This window comes from Vicugna pacos, chromosome 4 (genome assembly GCF_048564905.1).
Source record: "Vicugna pacos chromosome 4, VicPac4, whole genome shotgun sequence".
Classification (NCBI taxonomy): domain Eukaryota; kingdom Metazoa; phylum Chordata; class Mammalia; order Artiodactyla; family Camelidae; genus Vicugna; species Vicugna pacos.
The window spans coordinates 16803025-16825673 of NC_132990.1; the positions used below are offsets into that span (position 1 = coordinate 16803025).

Sequence of the window (22649 nt, forward strand, 5' to 3'; positions counted from 1 at the left end):
ATCTCTGTCAGACTTCTTTGCCATGGCAGCTGACTTCCTCTAGAGTAAGCAATGAGAGAGCGCACTAGGGTCTCTTTTATAACCTGAGCTCAAAAGTGATGTACCATCACTTATGCTTTATTCTGTTGGTCACTCAGACCAACCCTGATACACTGTGGAAGAAGACTACACAGAAGTATAAATACCAAGAGATGGATCATGGGGAGGCCACACATACTTTCTCTCCCCATTTTGCAAGACACAGAACTTCATTATATAGTCATTGGAAAGCTCCCATCCCCTGACACCTTATTCCTGGAGCTGCATATAAATCCTTATATAGCAACAAATCTAGGGTTTTTGTTGTTGTTGTTTTTTGTTTATTTGCTTTGTTTTAAGAGGGTAGGGTTAAGGGGGCAGGTATATCTGATCTTTGGAATTATGTATCCACCCTGAAAACTGATGACAAACTATTACAGACAGTGCTAGCACATCTCCTGCTTAACAACCAGCAAGAGTGAGATCTGTTTGTGCCCCCAAAGATTTACTCATCTAACGTTCATGGTATTTAGATACACCTAAGCCCTTCTCATTCCAGCACTGTCCAGTATGGTAGCTACTAGCCAAGTACGACTACCGGATGCTGGAAATGCAATAGTCTGAATTGAAATGTGCTGTAAGTGTACAATACACATCTATTTTGCAGACTTTGCTTTAAAAAAAGGTAAAATACCTCATTATTAGTTCTATGATTACATTTGAAACCAAACTTTAGTACATTTAGTAAAATAGAATATAATGTTACCATTAATTTCATGTTTTTAATTTACTTTTATAAAAAATAGCTATTGGAAAACTTAAAATTGTATGTGTGGGGGGGGGGGACGAAGCAAGATGGCAGAGTTAGAAGGATGCTTGTAACTCACCCTCTTCCACAAATACACCATAACTCACATCTACAGACGTATTCAGCTAACCAGAGCACCTGTGAAACTCCAACAGAACATCACCCTCTTCGAAAGACAAAGATGCCAAAAATCTGGTAGGAGAAAAGGAAAAAAGAAGGAAGAAAAAGCAAAACAGTGCAGGACCGATCCCGTGAGGAGGCAGCGGCAAAGGAGGACTGACGCTCGTTCACTGGGTCTCCCCTCTCCAATGGAGAGGCCAACAGTATGGAAGGGGAGCCTCCGAGGCTCAGATCTGCCCCGAGCACCCCTTGACTAACAGAACTGAGTTAAACGGGCACAAAGGGTCCCTGTGACACCCAGCCTGAGACGCAAGCTGGCAGCTGGGGCCGGAACAGGCCGCCCGAGCCAGGCAGAGGACCAGGGTGGCTGCACTGAAGGCAGCCCTGGGGACTGCAGGTTCTGTATGCTGTGGCTGGGAGGGTATACCTTGTGAAGTCTTTCTTCTTTTCTTCCTCTCCTACTGGTAATTTCTGGGGTCACGTCCTCAACAAACTTCTTTTGTTCAATCCTATTTGTAGGGTCTGCTTCTAGAGAAATCCAATCTAAGACAGAATACATGTGATAAATGTGTGTCTCCAAGTATACAGACACAAAGACAGACAGTATTTAAAAATACCATATGTATTTCAGTCTAGTGTAAGTGTTCATGGGTAAACTTGACATAATAATTCTCCATGACTCTTTTCCTAGTGCACTTGCTTTTTTTCCCTCTGATTCTGCATTCATATCTCACCACTCTGTCCCTGGTAATACCCTTCCTCCCCTCAATACCACATCCTCTGGCTGTCTCTGTTCACAAAGCGTTGCAATTGCCAAGTTAGGCCAGGTTCTAGAAATATGGGCCATATGTGACAGCCTAAAAGTTTTCTTTTTGACGTTTGTTGAAAGGAAAATCAGCCTTCTTCCTCTGAAGGTAGCCTGAAAATGACACCTTCCAGCATCCTTATATTGTGACAAGTTGACAAGCACTCTTATTTTCACCTTCCTTTATTCTCCATCATAAATAAGTTTCCATTTGTAACCCATGTGTGCAGTTTCACGTAGAAGCAGGGGAGAAGACACACTGCCCTATTTTAGCTCAGCAGGGCAAGAGCACTGGAGAAGATGAAAGGTCAGAGTTACCAGTCAAAAGTGTGTCTGAATGATGGTACCGGCAAAATCAGAATGTGCTTTCCTGGGGAATACTGCCCTTGTGACATAAAGGTCATGCTAATCTCAGCATCTAGGTTGCATCAAAGCAAGTATGGTAATAATAACATAGGAAATAGTAACCAGAGAGAATTTACCACTTCTGGTAGGTTGAGTGCTATGTGGATTGTGAAACCCTTTCCTGAATATCTTCTCCTTTGATTCTTTGAACAACATCATAAGGGAAGCAAAAGAGTTATTATCATGAATATACTGGTAATTTCTTGGGCAACGAAATCATACCCCTCCATAGTCTTATAGTAACTCATTTATATAACCCAGCTTTATAGCTTTAGGAACACATCCAGGTCTGATGGAGTGAATAAAACTGTGCAAGAATCATCTGATACATGAACATTCAATATTTGCCACATGAGTTTCCAACAGGAATTTGACCAACTTAGCTCCCTCCACCCCAGCCCCTAACCATTTTATCTTACTCCCATCCGTAAACTCTACAGATTTCACAGTCAGTACATTAATCCTTCCCACTAGCAGAGAGCCTGATTTTGAGAGTGCTTTGGGTAGTGGACTAATTGGTTTGGTCCCAGGACTGCTTCCTCGGTATTGCCAAGAGTTGACATTCTTTGTAGATATGACATAGATTTTCAGTATAAGCTGAAAAGTAATATACAAGTGTTTTGTTACCATATTGTTGTTTCACCCACTTCTTTGGAAACACTATAGACACATACAAACAGGTGTGTCTGGAAAGCAGTTGGGGAAGTTCTACATGGAAAATGCTAACTAAATGGTTGGTCGAAAGATTGAATAAATGAGCAGAAGTAAAAAGACCTTGGTATGTCAAATAAGGTGGCAATTAGTGTACCATAAAATTTATTGCCAAGCAGTATGAGTTCATGGCAGTTACCAGAGAATCTGCGTATTGGTCAGCATCCCTGGTAGAAGTGTTTGGTTTCCATTTATTCAGAGGATATAGTGTTATTCTAGACTGTAAGCTGCATGAGGACCAGACTTTGTGTATCTTGTTTCCCACTGTATCACCAGCTCCCACAGTGTTAGGCACATACAGAGCATGCACTCTTTTTTTTAAATAAATGAGTACCTAAATGATTAAATGAACATGGCATCTAATCCGCAGTAATCACATTTCTCATCTAAAGCCGCTGGTATCCTAGAAAGACACCGGGCTTGTTTTAAGGAAGAAGGCTGAACAGCTCCTTTAAATTCTCTCAAGCCTCCACTAATAAAACAGAAGAAAATTCTGTTACATTTGGTATTTCACAGTCAGGAATGGTCTGGCCACAGGGCAGAAGGCTATTTTTAAAATGCAGGGGAAATAATCCACCAGTTTAATCTGTACAATGTTTAGCACAAATATCCTCTCCATTAACAATATGGTACAGAAGAGTGTCTGGGGGTCATTAGAGGACCTGAAAACGCCCTGCAATGTGTTTATACAAGATTAGCCCTTCATTGAAAAGATGCATTCATTCCCGATGTGGCCTGTGTCAGGGTTGCTGGCCTTAATGTGTGGAACTTTTCCAGTTCATCAAGGCAAGCATGCCCAGAGCTATTTTCTATGTTGGAAATAAAAGAGCAAGCTGTGGTAAGCCTGCAACCTCTGTTACTATTTCTCTTCCTCTCTTCTCTCTGTTTCCCACTTGCTTTTTCACCCACCTGTGTTTTGCCCTTGTTCAATAAACAGAGCAGCCCATATGGCAAGTTGTGATAATCTTCCCCCCACCCACTAACTCCCTCTCTGTGAATTTGGCTTTGGTTTTAGTACCAGAGAGTTTCAAATACTGAAACAGAGGCAGCCATTCTCCATTCACTACAGGCTCAACCCAGAGCTGTTTCCTCAATGATCTGAATGAATCTAGCATCTCTCCAGTGCAATTCTAGTGTGTTTTGTATACTTTCTCCTTCCTGTCTCTAGCTAGTCTTGATTTTATTTTCCTATCAGTGCAGGTCTTTGATTTTGGTACTTAAAAATCTGTGTTTTAATTGAAAATATTCGCAGGTGTCTTTATTTTAATTTGACTCTGTACTTGATAACTGAGTTCAAAGGGGAAAGAAAACAAATACATCCAAACTGTCCAGTTGGTATAGGACCTGTTATGCTGTAGAATCCAGCTGCACAAACATCTTAAAGCACACAAGTTTCGCTCATGCCACATACCTATCCCCAGTTGGCAGGGAGCGCTGTCCCTTAGGGCACTCAGACTTCCAGGCTGACAAAGGGCCCACCAAGTCAGACACAGCTATTCCAGCCAGCATCTCCAGTGTTACTGGCCTCGGTCCAGGAAAAGCTTGAACTCAGGAGCAGTGCTTTTCAAACTTTAATTTGAATGAGCTCACCTGACGATCTTGTGAAAATGCCAATTTTGATTCAGTACATCTGGGCAGAGTCTGAGACTCTCTCTTTCTAAGAAGTGCTCAGAAGATACTGATGCTGCTGGTCTGCCGGCCATTTGTTCACTAGCAGAAATCTAACTCACTGGGCAGTTGGATGTCCTGGCCCGGAAGTACCATGTCATTAGGCACATGGATCTTCCCAGCCACAAGGGAACTGAGAGGTACAAGCTCATCAGGTATCCAGGAGAGAGAACTGAGATTTGGTGAACATCCAGAAACATTGGCTTGGTCATTTATACAGCACAGAAATAAAGTGAATTTGTTTGTTTTTTTGCCCACAATTTTGAAACTAAACTGATCAACATATTAAAAATGTTAATCAAAAAAATTGGGCAGGGATTCTTAATACCAGGCTGTATATCAGAATCAGCTGTGGGGATTTTTTTAGCCCTCAAATATCTGATAATTCTAGGGTAGGTGTAGGGTAGGGCTTGAGTATTTGTAATTTTTATTATCATAAACTGTTCAGGCAGTTCTCTAGGACTGAAAAACTCTGAAACACTAGTAAACATTTTTTGAAGATCTGAAAGCACGCTTTTGATGATTAATACCCTCCACCACACATCAGTGGAACAAACTATAAAAGTTGTTGTGTTTTAATTATAATTGAGTATAAATTTATGCCGTGACAACAGAAACATTTTTAAAATTTTTTCTCAATTAAAAAATCTTACTTTTTTTTTGGTTTTGTTTTTAAATTACTATTAGTACCTAAGGAAAAAGTTTCCATGGGGTTCCCTTTTACAGTGTTGAAATTGCACAACCATGAAAGTGTGTTACCCACAAGGCTGGTTTCTACAAAGTTTGTGAGATTGCTGAAAGAAAGGCTGGGAAGGAAGGAAGAGGAGTTAGGAGGGAGGAAGAAAGGAAAACAGGGGAGAGAAACAAGGAAGAGAGGAAAAGGAAGGAGCTGACTTATGGCCCACAACCACAACAGCTGAGGGAAGCCACTGAGCACAAACTCTGGAATCAGCTAATAGGGAACATAGTCTCCCATGCAGATTTTAATGATCTATGAGTATCATTAAAGTGAATCTCCTTGTGCAGATTACTTAGACTCTCTAAAACTGTTTTCTGATTTTTAAAATGAAGACTAGAACTACCTCACAGACTGTGGTTATTAAGCTAAGTGAGAAAAGATGCAGATATCTCACCACAGAGGCTAACACACTGTTATCCACCAAAATGGGTAGTTACTATTTTGGTTGATGTGATAAGGACCTGCCTGCAGTATTGCCCTGATGACACTGGTAATAGAAAAGCACCAACCCCCTTCACTTCCTTTGGAACTGTATAGTATATGCAAAGGATTTATGGTCATCCCTTAGTATCCCCGAGGAATTGCTTCCAAACTCTGCAGATGCTCAGGTCCCTTATGTGAAATGGCGTAGTACCATGAATACAGTTGGCCTCTGTACCCACAGGTTTCTCATCCTTGGATTCAACAGACCACCGATCAAAATTTCCCTGTTGAACATATGCAGTTGGTTGAATCCACAGATTTGAAATTTAGGATACAGAGGGCCTACTGCATATTTTCTTTGAATAGCCTGTGTCATTGAACTGTGGTAATATTTGGGGTTAAGCATTGCTATTAACATGTACAAAATTATGAAACATAGGTAGAATTTGTTGGTCTTCCCCAACACAGTGATTGGGATACTGCACAAGATAAACAAAAGGGGTATAAAGGATGGAAAATTATGTGATGAGATCTACTTCATCTCCATAACATAGTGGTTAGGAAAACAGGCTGTCAAAGATAGACGTCTGTCAGTTCCTAGTTATGTGGCCAGAATTCAGATACTTGTCTTACCTCTTCTATAAAATAGGTGTGGAAATATGACTAGCACAGAGATGTTGTTATGTTGTTATTTCTGGTATTGGCTGAGGGAAAAAAAATTAAAAAGAGGCTTAAAGAGCTGCTCTATATCACACAGGTTTTGAGCTGGTTTGTGACCAGGGCAGCCTTAAAGTTCCCCTCTCTGCATGATTAAACTTTAGATAAGCTTCTTCTTGAATCTAGGCCCCTGACTTCCCTTTTCTTAAAACATTTATGTAAGGAAAATTCACATTTAACTTCTTTCCATGGAGTAGCTCATGGCAAATCAGGATGTCTGTCACAACAGTTAGTCATAAGGGTGGAGCCCTGATCCCATCGGATTTTTATTCTTCTAGAAGATATTTCTGAAGAGCTCACTGTCTCTTAGCTATGTGAAGACACAGTGAGAAGGCGGCCATCTACGCAAGCTAGAAGGAGGACTCACCAGGAATCCAATCAGCGGGCACGTTGGTCTCAGACTTCCCAGACTCCAGACCCATGAGAAATATATTTTTGTTGTTTGAACCTCCCAGTCTGTGGTATTTTGTTATATGAGTTGGAGCAGACGAATACAGAAGCATACCCACAAATAATCCAGTTACACCTTTGATTCACAGTTTAGTATCACCAGCAGACTACAGGGTACCTCTGTTCAGATTCCCAGAGCTCCTTCTATGGCATCCTTCTCTCTGGTGTCACATCTCACAGATTCTAGCCGCTTCAGCCTAGCCAGACTGTGGTGTCAGACTCTTTGCTTCAGTTGACTGCAGTCTTCTCTGTGAGTGTCCCCTCCCTGCACTGCAGTCTGGAAAAACCTTCAAGATGAAAGCTGGAACCTCATAGGGATTGTTTCATTTGTTTCCCTTTTCTCAGGGGTCACAGTCCCACACTACTTGTCAAGGTCTAAAAACAGTCGTTTCATATATTTGACCAGTTTTTAAGTTGATGATGGAAATCATAGTAACAGTGACTTTTGGCATGGAGTGGCCAGTGATGGAGGGATGAGAAAGGATTCTGGATGTTAGTTATATGTTCTATACCTTCAGTTAAGTGGTAGTTTTCTAAAAGTGTCCATGGTCCTCAAAAATTTATCAACGTCTATACTTGTAATTCTTATATTTTTCTGTATGTATGTTATAGTTTCTGTGTGTATTAGACTTCAGTCAACTTTATGCAAGCACAGATATTACTCCAAAGGTACTATAGTTGAGTAAATAAGACTGACACATAGAACCCTGTACTATTCAGCAGCATATGTAAGCTATTAGAAAATTACAAATACATGACTGTTATACTTGAGAACAGAAGAAGAGTGGTTCCTCCCTGGTGGAGGTCAATGGGATTTGAGACTGCAGAAAGACTTTCAGGAGAAGATGAAACTGAAAAGAAAAGCAGGTGATTGATAGTCAGGAATAAGGAGCAGTAGGTCATTCCAGCAGGAGAAATAGCATCTCCTCCTCAAAATTGATTAGATATATAAGAAAAATTGACAGCAGTTTCATCTATTTGGATTATAATCAATCATATGAAATTAGGCTGGAAAGGAATATTAGGGCTAGATTTTGAATGACTTCAAATAACAGAGTAAGGAATTTGAATGTCTGTAGACACTGGGGAGCCATTTAGCATTTATGAGCCTAAGAAGTCGTGATCAAAATTATTCTCCAGAAAAATAAATCCATTGACCTCAAGATTATTGGAAGAAGAAGAGAATTGATGTCACAAGAAAACAAAAATTAATATTACAAAATTCTAATTCATTTTCATTTAGCAAACAGTTACTGAAGGTCTGCTGACTGACTCAGGCAAAAATTAGTGAACACCTAAATTAGATCACTCAAGTGGGAGGGCAATAAGTGTTAATACAAGACATCCTGGTTAAGGAATGATTTGAAAAATTGTTGAGTACTAATAAAACTTTAGTGTATGAGTTAAAACTATACTCAGTTGTCATAAACCGAAATCCCAACCAATAATTGTCTAAACATATAGGAGTTTATTTTTCTCACATAATAAGATTATAGGTAGATATTGCTAGGGTCGGTTCAGCTTCTGAGCAATACCATCACACCCAGGATTGATGAATTTCCTCCAACATTCTAAGGCTGTTGGCTTCCACCTTTCTCTATGATACCTTATGGTCACAAAATATCTGTCATATCTTCAGCCTAGCTCCTTGTTCAAGGAAGGTAAGGGGAAGGGAAATACGAGGCAATTCTGTGAGATTTTTATAAGAAAGAAAAATCTTTCTCAGAAACTCTTTTAACGGTTTTCTCTTGAGTTTTTATTGCTATGACTGATCACATGTCTAACCGCAGCAAAAATAGAGACTATGAAAGTAGAGACTGAGAACAGGATACACATGATACACTGCCCTGGGCTGGGCACACTGCCCCTCACAAAATTCACACCACAAACTTACGATTCTAATCTGCAACAAAGCAAAAATAAATAAGTGAGACTATACTAAGTTAAAAAAAAAAAAAAAACTCCTGCAAAGAAATAGCAAAATGAGACCACAAAAGAAAAACTAACAAAATGAAAAGGAAAACTAGAGAACGGGAGAAAATATTTGCAAACCATCTATTCTATGATAGATTAGTATCTAAAATATATAAAGAATTTATACAACCCAACAGCAGAAAATCAGAACAATTAAAACAAAACAAAACAAAATGAGCAGAGGAACTGTATAGAGATTTTAACAAAGAAGACACACAAATGACCGATGGGTGCATGAAAAGATGCTCAACATCACTAATCATTAGGGAAATGGAAATCAAAACCAAAATGAGATATCATCTTACACCTGTTAGAATGGCTATTATCAAAAAGACAAGAGATAATAAATGCTGGTGAGCAAGGATGAGGAGAAAAGGGAACCTTTGTATACTATTGGTGGGAATATAAATTTGTACAGCTACTCTGGAAAACTGTGGAGGTTCCTCAAAAAATTAAAAATAGATCAACTATATGATCCAGTAGTCCCACTTCTGGGTGTATATCACAAGGAAATAATAACAGGATATCAAAAAGATACCTACACTCTGATGTTCATTGTCGTATTATTCGCAGTAGTCAAAATGTGGAAACAACCTAAGTATCTGTCAGTAGATGACTTGATAAAATGTGGCATATAAACGCAATGGAATATTATCCAGCCCTGAGAAAGAAGGAAATCTTGCCATTTGCTACAACATGGGTGACTCTGGAGAACATAAACTAAGTGAAATAAGTCAGAGAAAGACAAATACTGTGTGATACCACTTATATGTGGAATCTAAAAAAGCTTGACTCAGAGACAGGGGCTGGAGGATGGAGGAAATAAAGAGATGTTGGTTACATGGTACAAACTTCCAGTTATAAGATGAAAAAGTTTTGTAACATGGTATATTGGCTTTTTCTATCTACCTCAGATAAAAGGTATAGGAGGAAAAGGATTTTCACTTGAATTTCTTGATTAGAAAGTGATACTCAGTAGAGTTAAGAGTGGCTTTTTCTAGTAGTAAAGATAACATGAACAAACCACCTTAAACAGGATAAATTTAGTATTGCTCTATTCTTTTAGTTTTTGCTTGTCTGAGAAATTCTTTATCTCTCCTTTTATTCTAAATGATAATCTTGCTGGGTAGAGTATCCTAGTTTGCCACTTTTTCCCTTTCAGGATTTTGAATGTATCTTGCCATGCCCTTCTGGCCTGTGAAATTTCTGTAGAGAAATCAGCTGATAACCTTATGAGGGTTCGCTTGTAATTGACTGTTTTTCTCTTACTGCCTTAAGAATCCTCTCTTTAACTTTTGCCATTTTAATTATAATATGTCTTGATGTGGGTCTGTTTGTATTCATCTTGTTTGGGACCCTCTGTGCTGCATGTACCTGGATATTTGTTTCCTTCTTTAGATTTGAGGTTTTCAGCCATAATTTCTTCAAGTTTTTTTTTTTTCCTCTTTCTTCTCCTTCTGGTATCTCTATTATGCATAGGTTGGCACACTTTATGTTATCCCATACATCTCATATGTTGCTTTCTTTTTTTTTTTTTCAATTTGTCTTTCTGACTCCTATTCTGATTGGAAGATTTCCATTATTCTGCCTTCCAGATCACTTAGTCATTCTTCTGCATTATTTAGTCTGCTATTCATTGCTTTTAGCTTGGTTTTCATCTAAGCAGTTGAATTGTCTAATTTTGTTTGGCTCCTCTTTATAGTTTCTAATTCCTTGTTGCAGTGATCTACATTTCTACTGATAGTCTTTCTTAATTCCTTTACCATTCCTTTACCTCCTTTTTGAACTTGAGGTCTGGACTGGAGAGGTCTGTTTCCTTGTTTATTCTTTCAGGGAATTTCTCTTGTTCTTTTAATTGGGTGTGATTCCTCTCCTTTTTCATTTTACTTATATTTCTCTGACTCTATGAATTTATTGTCATCTTGAAGGGCCGTTTCATCTGGAAGCATCTCTTTGTAGACTGTGTGAGTCCCAACGTTTTTGGTGCAAGGACTGTTTTTGATATAGATGCCTGAACATCAGAGTGTGCAGGTTGTTGTCCCCTTGATAGGGGGTGGTGTGTTTGGTGTTTTAATTTTAATACACATATATAAAACCTCCAGATTACCAGTATACTTTAGGCAGACTTTGAGCCTGCTGGGACTTAAGTGACATAGATGAGTGGGGAAAGTGAGGATACCAGCATGAGGTGAAGCCAGGGAGAGAAGAGATTGACTACCAAGCGGAGGTTATCAGTGGTACTATATAGTCCTGAGGACCATCATGACCACTGATTTGAATTGAACTGGTGTCTCCCTTGTATTGACTTCAGGGGTATATATTGGTTGAAGATATATGAAAGACAACTTCCAGCCTTTGGGGGGGGGTTGGACATTGCCAAGGGCACCAGCTAATCATGTTGAAGTTGGAACACAACTCCTATGAGCAGCAAAACCTAAAGTTGAAACCCAGTATGAAGGCTCAGCCAGTATAGGCAAACATTATGGCTCCAGCGGCCTGTGAATTCTTATAATATCATCCACGCAGTAGGTCTGTTGCAGCAAAACTGATTGTCAGCTGTACTCACTTAGGGGCTGAAACTTTCTGCCTTGATCTGTATTTGTTAAACAGCTTAGAAAGCCTAAGTTTGGCCTCTCAATAAAGTCATCATGACAAGAAATTTAACGACTATCATTAGCTGGCAGTTCGGAGGATAATAAAGCAGGAGAGAAGGAGAGATTCTTTTACCAATCAATTGTTCTTTAGTTTCCAGATTCTTGGAGAAAAGGGGTAAATTATAGGAAAGGAAAACTCTGAGAAAAGCAATATTTTAAGAATACACATTTACCTCTGATTATAATTTTAAAGAGTGATGTTTCACTTTGTCACTTCTTTAGAGAGAGATCCTTAATAAAATTTATAAAAATAAGTTAATACTGAAGACTTAGCCAAGAATTAGCCACTAGATACAGACATGTTTAAATTGCTAATTACTTTTAAAGTCATTAACCACCCCAAACTTAATAAAGTGAAATTTTTACACTGTTAAAGAGAGTAACAGATGTTGTTTTTAATGTTTAGTGAAAAATATTTATCTGCTGCTATAATGAAATCCTGTTTCCCTGACCCTCCTTTTTCCTCTATTACGTTATGTTACATTAAAAAGCTCTTTCACAAGATGATCAGGACGTTGTGTTTTACAGTTACTTAGGCTCAGTCTTCAGTAAACGTTATTTTCCATGAAGCTCTTCGTAACGTATATTTGAGGAGCAAGAGCAAATCTGTAGAAATCTGTGAGAGTAAAATGGAGAAATGGCCTTTTTTTTCTTTCGCCAATACGGCAGATAAAGATCCGTAACCACAGAAAAACATGTCTAATTAGTGCAGCTTGACTCCCAGAGAGACTGAGTAGGCAACTGGGCTTTCTCTTGGATGATCTTTTCTTTTTCTTGGCTTATTTAAAGGAGGCTAATTTCTTGAAGCCCTAGGCAATAGGGTCACAAGCAGTAAGCAAAGTCTGTACCAAGAGAATGATGATATTTCAGTGTTGGGGGAAAACACCCTCATAGCCAGAAGGGAAGCCATCAGAACTTAAACTGCTGCAGTCTGGAAGATTCTCCTCAGGACCTGTTTTCGACTGGTTCACTCAAGCAGCAGAATGTGCCAAACAAGTGGCAGGTGGCAAGGTTATATAAAAAACTGTCTCCATGACTTAAGTGACTGTAGAAGTAGAGAAAGCAAATGCAGAGAGGATGAATTCCCTTGATTTAAAAGATGAAAATGTTGGTAACCTTCTTGACTAAGAGATAGAACTGGTCTCTACCCATGCAAAGCTGGAATGAATAGTACGTTACTTCATTAACCCATGCAGACAGAGCTCCTTCAGGCTTTAAGTATGTTTCCACTTCCTCCGTCTTGTGTACTAAGATAGAGACTACACCTTGATGTCACCTTTTAGCTCCTAATCCTTTTATTTCCAGAAAGAAAAATAGCAATCATGGGGAAAAAATGAGAGAGAAGCATAAAATGTCAATTGAGTCTCCCTGGAACATCTGCTCCCTTAAGAAAGGAATACGTTTTCCCTCTTTTAGATAGATCCTCAGATTGAAATATTACACAATCAAAGTTTGCTCTTATCAGTTATATTGTGATGAAGTACCAAAAGTAATCTTACCCTTGACCATAGATGAAAAGATCATTGCCTTCTGAGGGACAGAAAAGATGACCTAGAAGGTGATGTGGAATATGAAGATACTATAGTTAAAAATGGCTATGACTAGCAATTCAATTCTGCAAATATTTACAGAATATAGCACCTATTATAAACCAGGCATTATGCCAGGTACTTCAGGGAGGAAACACAAAGATGGCTGAAGCACAGTCTCTGATTCAAGAAAGCTTAAAGTTGAAAACAAAGATGAGAGACAAACAGACAAAGTATAATAGGCAGCAAAATACAAAAAAAAATTGTTTTCCTTTAGAGTTATTCAGAGATATTCAGATCAGGAGCTTTGCAGTTTAGAGAGATACCAGTCGGTCACTCACAATGGGCATTGTGGATCGAGTCGGGTTTCTTTGGGGGCAGGCAAAGGTAGATGGTCCAAGTTGGCAAAACAAATGAGCCAAGCGTCAAGTATGAAGGATGAGGATGCTTAGGGATAGCAGATTCTTCACTGAGGTGTGGAGTATGCTGGTTAGGATGTCAAGTGTGAGAATTGTTAACAGGAAAATTATTGTGTCCATGTGTTTCTTCTATGTACTGTGTCCATGGTTAGTGTATACATATTTTAAACTCTTTTTTAAAAAAAAGTGAAATATATAAGAAAAAAAATTAACAAGTCATGTAGCTAGGGGAAATTTCCCTAAGGGATTACATTCTTTATACCAGCATCTACTTTAGTAAATGATATTACCAGTATCTATAGTTTCCCCCATCCGTAGTCTCTTTCAGTCACCCACCCCCAGTGACAATCATTATCCCTATTTGTATTATATCACCATAGATTAGTTTCCCTTGATTTAGTACTTAATATAAATGAAATAATATACTACATGCATGTGTTTGGATTCCTCTCATCAGCCTTCTTTTTGTTCTGTGTAAATATAGTTTGCTCTTTTTTTTATTATCCAATAGTTTTCAATTGTATAGGGTCGTACAGATGATCTATTGTGGATGTAAATTTGAGCATTTGAGTTTTTTGTTTGTTTTAATCTTAACTTTACAGCCAAGTAAATGGATTGAAAACAACTCAATTTCAAAATGGGTAAACAAATACAGTCACTGATTAACTTAAATATGTACGTAATCATCTACTTAGTATATTCAACTATGAATATTGATTAGTAATTTTCCTTATTAGAGATGAGTATCAACTCCAGTAAGAAGAGTGGGGAATAAATTGGGTCACTTCTATGTCCTCTTTGATTCTTTTCCAGTTTGCTTCCTACTCCCAGCCTGTGTTAATTTTTCTTTTGATTTCCGTGCTACTGTCACTAATCCATGGGTCCTCAGACGTATTACACATATTGAATTCTGAGGCAAAAGTTTTTTGACCCTCTGCAAAGAACTGGGCACTTCTACTATGTTATGTTTTGAAGGAAAAAAGAGAGAAAAAAAAATTCCTTGCACTTGTTTTCTTTTCCAATTCCTGTATAACTCTTAACAGTTAAAAACTCTCACTCTCTCTGATGAAAGGAGTGTTATCTTTCTCTTGAGGAAGCTCTGTGTTTTGAGCAGGAAAAACTTACTTTCAGGGACGCCATCTGGAAGGTTTCTCACTCAGGAAAGTTAGACAAATTCTCTCTCTATTGTCCTCAGAAGGATCGTCCATCCCTGGATCTGTAACTCTCACTGTGTCTTGCACTGTTAATGTTTATCTGGGGAAAAATAGAATTTCTTAGGATCATAGACAGAGTTTCCCATCTCAGTTACCAATCCTGATCACTGCCTTCTTCAGTCCCTGATATCTGCTTCTATATGCTTTTAAGGGGAAGAAAAAGAAAGGATGAAGGAAATGGGAAAATAGAAGGTAGTGTTTTCATAGTGTGTTGTGTCTACATTCAGAAACTCAATAGGAGAGTGGAAGACTGCCGGGCAAGATACTCTGTGGGGGCTCCAAATATTACGTGTACCTGTAGAGTGAGATCATTTAATTATGTTTTTACAGTTTTGGAGAACAAAAAAAGTAAAGGTTTTCAGATTGAGAAAATTTCTCCTTCTAATCTTTTTTGGTATTGTACAGCTATGAATTTCTGGGAAGCATTAAAGTTTATTTCATGTCATCCATTCAAGCTACAGTTCCATTTTGTGTAAACACGCTCTGCGGATTATATGACTTCTGTATAAAGAGATGTATTAATCATTTAAGTGGGACTACAGGTGATTTGGGACTGAAATAGCACTGACAATATCTCCATAAAGATACAGTTCTAGGACAAATATCTTAAGGAGAAATAGTGTTGTAATTTTCAAAACATAGCAGGATACTTTTTGAAGTGGAATTTTATTGTAATATTCAGTTTATTGCAGAAAAGTGCTTTTCCTGAATAAAGTATCTCTCATTATAACACTCTGTTACCATTTTTAGACAGGGTATTTTTTCAATTATTTTTAAACAATAGAGAAAGTGTTGAATTTTAATATAAGTGAGAATTGGAATCGGCTTTTTGTATATTTAGCATCAATTAGATGTTCATTATAGAGCTACCTATTTTAATTCCACAGATGTTTATTGAGTGCTGACCGTTGTCATACATAGGGACTATTAAAGCTAATTAAATCAGAGAGAGGTGGCCAAGATGGGTCAGTAGGATGACCCTGAACTCACCTCCTCCCATGGACACACCAAAATTACAACTACTTACAGAGCAACTATCTATGCAAATAACCTGAAGACTAGCAGAAACTTTTCCAACTAAAGACTTGAGAGGGAACCATGATGAGATGTGTAGGCTGGGTGGATAAGAGGTATAATCAAGGACCCACTCCCTCAGTTTTGTGATAAGACTATCTTGCTCCTAAGGGAAGACAGAGAAGAGAAGTATTAATGTTGTTCATTTGTTTGTTTTTGTCAAGCATTTATGCGTAAAGCTTCTAAAAGCTTGAGTTGGATGGATTTGGAAGACAGAATGAGTTTTAGGAAGTGGAGGATGAGAGGGAGAGGCAGTCCAGAGACAAACATCATCTCATTAATTCTCATGGCATCTCTAACTGTTAGGCATCACTTACCGTATTTCACAGAAGACATGTAAATCTCGGTACTGATTTCTATCCCAGGTCTGCTGTATAGAAAAGCCTGTTCACTCTTCCACTCTATAAAACTGAAGTGTTGGTCTGGTGGTTACTTATTTTAAAACCACAGTTTTTTTCTTATGTGATAATACCTCACAGTTTCAAAGCATCTTCACATTAGTTACCTTATTGTAAAGTCACAGTAATGTCGTAAAGCAGAGGGTAGGCATCTTTATTCTCTTTTTCATATGAGGCAATAGAGGCTTAGAGTGATAGTGAAACTGGCCCAAGACCACTTTAAATTGAGAAGAGCAAAATCTAAGTCATTCCAACTCCCTATTTTGTATTATTTTCGTACTCTATTTCTCAGTCTCATAGTTACTGTGATAAAATGGAGATTCACGATGGTATGTTTATTTTTACATGGAGTTTATGATACTTTCTTTTAAAAGAAGAGCATAATTAATAAAATTTGAAAAATCAGAATTTTAACTGGATCAATTCAGAAAAGCATAACGGACATGTTGACATACATACTGAAACATGTTAGAATGCATGAAAAGTACAGATGTCTTGGGAGGGGTACCAGAATGATTGTCACACAAAGTTTCACTCTTGTAATAAGGGAAGTAACTTTTTCAAGCAACTTTGTGAGTCATCTCCTATAAAACAAGCTGGACAGAATTACTCACATCTCCAAGAAACATAAATGCTGTTTTGATTCCTCTTATGGCATTGCTATTAGTTGATACCTCTACCAGTTTAGGTAGGATTTGGTCAGTTAATCAGTTGAAAAAGAAATAGAGTTCTCAGGGACTCTTATTTAAAGGAGGGATGCTTTTAGAGAACATGCAGTCAACTAGCCACATCTAATATGGAGGACCGCATTATATGCACGAGAAATAATTCTGTACATTTAGTAGTCCTGTCAGGTGTATGTGAGGAGTTACACAGGATGCTATAAAGTTGAGTCAGTCACCTATGTACAGAGACTGACAGTTATCAGGAAGGGCTAATGAGTTGATCCAAAAGATGTTGAAAAACCATGGTTAAATTAGTTTAAATGAGGTTGTAATTCTCATTTTCATCATGGATTTTATTTTCCTCTGTCAAAGATGTAATAATACTGAATAGGCTTTAAGTGATTTAAAGCTTCATAATAGTTTCACTCTTCATATCATTAATTACTCAACATTGTAGTGAACGCTTACCCAATAATGGAAATCCAAAAAGAGGCTACAATGATGGACTATAAACCTTGCTTTTCACTCAGATAAATTTGAATAGAGCGCAGTATTTAACATGCTTCAATAATTAAGATCCGAGGAAGAGAAAATTGTTCAAAAAATTAAATTCAGTGCTTTTTACATGGATGAGGTATTGAGAAGTTTGTAAAGCATCACAGAATCTTTTTCTCTCTAATGAGTAATTCTTTTGGCATGTCTTCCAATTATGGTAAAAGGAAGTATAATACTTGCTATATTTTGTCATGCAGGAAGCCATGCTGTCTCTTTGTTAGAGACATGTATGCGAATGTATTAGAAAAAAAGAAGTAGGACATGTGTTTTTACCGCAAATTGACATTAAGTCTAAATACTGGAACCATTATAGAACTCCAATTCTCAAATCTGATTGTGATTCAGAACAGTCTTAATAATTGTCAGAATGCAGGTTTGGGGGTCCTTCCTTTACCTACTGAATCAGAACACCAGTGTTGAGTTGCCCATGAACCCATATTTTTAATACTCTCCATGGTAATGCTTATGCACAGCTAGGTTTGAGAACCACTATGATAAGATATTCATATCAAATATTAGGTGCAAGTACCTGTTTAGCCCGGAAATGTACATAGTTTCTTTTAAATTGTGAAGTATATAAAAGAATGATATTATAACCCAGAACCCAGCATCACCTGTTAACTGCTACAAAGTATTACACATGTAGCATAGTGCTTCTCAATAGCAAGTTGTGTTGATTAGTTCATGGGTGATGGTTCACAAGAGAGTTTTCCATTACAAACTTGATGAACTCTTCTACACTGCATTGAAATGAAGCACGATGATTTTAGGGGTTAAGAGCACATGTCATCAGCTCAGGAGTAGTCAGTCCAAGGAGCTCATTTCATAGTTTTTCACATACCTACCTCTAATTATAGTAATCATCATTGATTACACTCTTAAAGTTTTTCTAGGCACTCTTTTAAACATTTGCATAAATTATTTAATATAAGCCTCACAAAAGAACCATGAGGTCTGTGTTACTAAAGCCACTTTACAGTCTAGCAAACTGAGGATTCCACAGAGACATCTGACTCTATTAACTATATTTTTAAACCGGCAAAATAATAAAACCCACACCCAAATATCATCATAGGTGACAATGATAAAATGTTGTCTTCATAAGTATAGACATAACCACTAAGAGGAAACTATGCCCTGTTTACCTCTGTCACTGCCAGTGTGGCTCCCACACTCCCTCCTGTGACTCTGATGCTCTTGGTTCCGTGAAGGTAGCCTACTTAGTTTGGGACGACATCAATCAGCTACTGTAGAGCCACTGGGCATTAGAGACCCTCTATTAAGTTTTCTTATGAGTCACTGGTGAAGCATAGTAGTTTCCTGCCTCTGGCACTCTATAGGAAACAAAACAAAACAAAACAGAAACAAAAGAAAACAGGCAATTTGCCCCTGTCACATAGATTAATCAAGAAAGGCATAACCTTTGTATCTTTGGCTGGTCTCTGATAACGGGAAAAGGGCATTATGATAGATACAGGCAGGAATCACTTCAATCATCTTTAACAGTCCTGGGACATAAGGCAAGGGACTTAAAGCTTTCATTTAAAACATGTATTTTTTTTCCTATTGAAGTTTCTGTAATTATTACCTGTGCTCCTATCATGCTCTGTTGTGAACAACTTCAAAGCAAAAAAGCAAGTTTTTTAGATCAAAGAAAAAAAATTGACTGGGGGAAAGAAAAATGGATTGTCTTTCTACTAAACACATACATACACATTCTGTTGTTATGGTAACATAAGATCTAAGAATGACCCACCAGATAATATGGTACCAAGTCACATTACTATCATCAAATGTCCCAATAAATGTGCTTCAGCTGCTGAATATGACATACCAGGTTGTTTGCTGTTCTTCTCAGTTCTTTCACTTGAGGCCAAAGCAGCTTACTCTAATGGGAACCAAATATCATCCATCACCTGTCTTTAGCAGATCTTTCTTGCATGAAGACATCCCAGTAATTCCACGGAAGAGATGCACAGTGAGATGAAAACTGAGCTAATTCCTAAGGAGACAATTGCTTATACTTTAAAAGTCGCATCCTATCTATATGGCAGTATGTCTGCCTGAGGGTTTCTATTTGTGTATGTGTTATCTTTGTGTGTGTGTGTATGTATGTATGTATAATTTTGTGCTAAATACATGTAGACTAAATAATATTGATTGAGATGAAACAGAAAGGAAGAGCATATTCTCCCACACACTTTAAAATACATTAATTTATGTAATACAGCAGTGGAGGGAATTTTACCATTTTCTGGATGGTGCTACATATTTATATAGTAGCTTTGTTCTTATATTTTCTCTGATAATCTGATATGCATAAATATATAAATGTTTTATTGTTGATATTGACTTGCAATCATATTGTGTGATTCTGCCAGTGTAAAGACATTAAAAAAGAAAGGGTAGGGTGACAAGTGAACAGCAATTTTCTGTAAAAGAATATCAAGAGATCACAACAGTGAAAAGGTCAGACGTCTAGGAGATCTTAGAGATGATAGAAAAAGATCACACATTTTAAAGAAGCGTGTGAAGTACTGAGCACTAAACTGCGGGGCTGATATTGGCTCCCGGGACTGTTCTTCTTTCATGTGGGAGCAGAAGCGAACTAAAAAGGAAGGGCTATTGTGAAGTGGAGCCCGAGGTCTTCAAAGACCTGTCCTTGGGTGGATGTCATCCTCATGCCCTACTGCCCCTCTGCCTCTGATATTTCACCTTGATTCTGCACCTGGGGACAAAGATTTGTCTCCAAGATGTGTTACTATAGGTTTCTTGATCATGCCAGTCCATTTCCAGAGTCTTCTACATTTCTTCTTAGGAGCTCATTTAAACAGAAAAAAAAAATCCATAAAATAGCTATTCAGTTGGTGTCAGCTGATTCCATTGCTCTGGTCCCTATTTATTTGAAAAATGTGCCATCACACGGTATATTTGTAATAGGATTGAATTAAGGGTGATAATACTGAACATCCTAATTTAAAATATATGCTGGAACTCTTAGCTTAGTCAACATATTTAAATGTTTCTCTTCTCAATATTATTCTTCCCAACTAACCATTTGAAGAAATAACTTAACACTGAGTGGTGAGCTATATACACTGATAAAGGAGGTCTTTCATCCCCAGAGCATTTCTTATCAGTTTACTTAGAGTATCTTAAAATGCTACAGAAAATGAAATTCCAACCCAGTAATTTAGCCATTGTGCTAAATGTATTTTTTGATGAGATTGCTGCATATTACTGAACACCAAATTAAAAAGTCAGTGAAAATGGATCAGAAAATAGAAGGATTGCATAAGAAAGACAAAGGCAATAGCACAGTGAACATGGACTTCTGTGCATGTTGAAAGAATACTCAGAATTTTATTTTTATTTAGAAGTCCAGATTGCTATGCAGTACAGAGCATGTAAGACCTACCCATTGAAACCAAGCAAGAGGGTAGCTAAAACCATCTTGAAAACACCTACAAGTGTCCCTCTGGATGGAGTTTCCCTGTCACTGATAAAAATGAAGTGTTGATTCAGGGAAGCTCCCAGCCACCAGCTGGAAAGAATGTTGATTTTTGACATGAACAATGTGGAATTGTGCTTAGCACCAGACACTGAAGTCCCCACTAACTTTTGAAAGGTTTTCCTCTTCTATAGAAAGATAAAGGAGGGAAAGGCAACACTCGTCTCATCGTTCATTTGTAGGTAAGACTGGAGCAGGTCTGCTGTTGTTCCCCATTGTTGTTACTGTTTAACAATCATAAAGAACTTGAGATTTCAAAACCCTCCCTCGTTAATCATCAGTTCCTTACGCCGTGAGGTGGATTCTCCATTGAGTTCCCTTTACAGAGCTAGAAAGGGAGGTGTGTAGAGAAATAGCACTACACACACACACACAGACACACACACACAAAATTGATTTTGTCTTCCTTACATTCATTTATTGGTATCCTCTACATAAATGACTAGCATAAGTGATTTAAATATAGTGAGAATTAACACTGATGTGTAATTAATATGTAAAAGTAGTTATAAAACGGTGATGATCATTTTGAGGGGTTGTATCCTTGAGATTTTTGGCCATATAAGCACTTATTATCTCCGGTAGGGAAAGAATCATAAAAATGTTGATTTGTTTCCATAATAATTGCTTGGAAATAACAATCTCATATATGGTCATATATTGCCCTGCTGTGTTTTGTATTCATCCACTTTCCTTTTTCTTCTCATTTTACTTTCTTGTTCTCCGAAAGCAACTTGTTCTCCTCTGGACCTTCTCACTGTCAGCCTCCCTCCCTCTCGCATTCTCTGTCTCCCATGTGTATGCCCATCAAATTCCTACATGCTTACTTTCTTCTAACCCTCCATTCTACTTTGTAAGTCACTGAGTTCCTTTCCCTCTTGATTATCACGTGTCTGTTGTCATTATATTTATCCTTATCTTCTCATTCATCTTTTTGTTCTTTGATGTTTTTCTCCCTTACGTGACAAATTTATGTTCCTCATATAATGGAGATTTTCCCTTTCCTCATAGTTTGAAATTTCCTTTCTCCTCCCCGTGATTAATATATTCATCTCCTCTGTTTTTCTCATGTTTTCTCCCTATTATTTTTGTTTTTACTTAGTTTTTTCTCTCCTTCTTTTTGCCCTAACTGCCTTTGTTCTCTCTTCTTATAAGGAAAGAATATCCTCCTTATACAGTACATTATTTCTTGCCTTTTCCCTTGTTTTTAAGAAAATGTCCCATTCATTAGCTTTACCCTCTACATAGCCCCCTCCATAGGTATTGGAAGTGATGCTACTAATCTCTCCATCTTTACAAAGGACATTTTCCTTAATAAAGTGTCTTAGGCATGATTTTTTCTATATATGTCATTAAAAGCAGTATTACCCTACATTTGATAGTCTAGCTTAGATTAGAATGGCTTAATTCTATATTTTCTTATCTCTATATAGAGGTTAATCAGATTTTATCACAATTTCTTTATCACACTGCCTTTATGTAGTCACCAATTGAATAATGTGAGATAATTTGGAGATTAATTTAGTAATCAGATTAAACAGAAAGATATACACACATTTGTGTACACAGGTACACACACATTTGAATAATCTATCTTTGCCTTCATCTTCTGTTGATTTTTTTTTAACTGCATAATGAAGTCTCTGTAGGTCACCTGTACTATCCATTGACTGATACTTCTTTGAACTTATAAACTAATTTATGGATAATTAACATCTATACACTATTTCATCCTATCACTTGTAAGCATTCATCACATAATTTTTGAGGACTAAACTTTGTTGACATCCTA

General features: G+C 37.6%; 1 long non-coding RNA gene across 3 annotated transcripts in view; it reads right to left on the reverse strand.

Annotated features, from left to right (window-relative positions):
• The window catches only part of LOC140695822 (uncharacterized), a 37475-nt gene extending 18440 nt beyond the window's left edge, over positions 1 to 19035 (reverse strand). Inside the window, exons 1-6 of one of the 3 annotated variants that reach the window (XR_012071648.1) lie at positions 18935 to 19035; positions 18492 to 18680; positions 16046 to 16137; positions 14566 to 14694; positions 1374 to 1489; positions 960 to 1018 (exon numbers count right to left, since the gene is read on the reverse strand). This is a non-coding gene — a long non-coding RNA (uncharacterized lncRNA). Of the gene's footprint in view, positions 1 to 959; positions 1019 to 1373; positions 1490 to 14565; positions 14695 to 16045; positions 16138 to 18491; positions 18681 to 18934 lie in introns of those variants that run through there. The other 2 variants (XR_012071646.1, XR_012071647.1) reach the window with 2 other exon arrangements.
• Positions 19036 to 22649: the final 3614 nt, after the last annotated feature.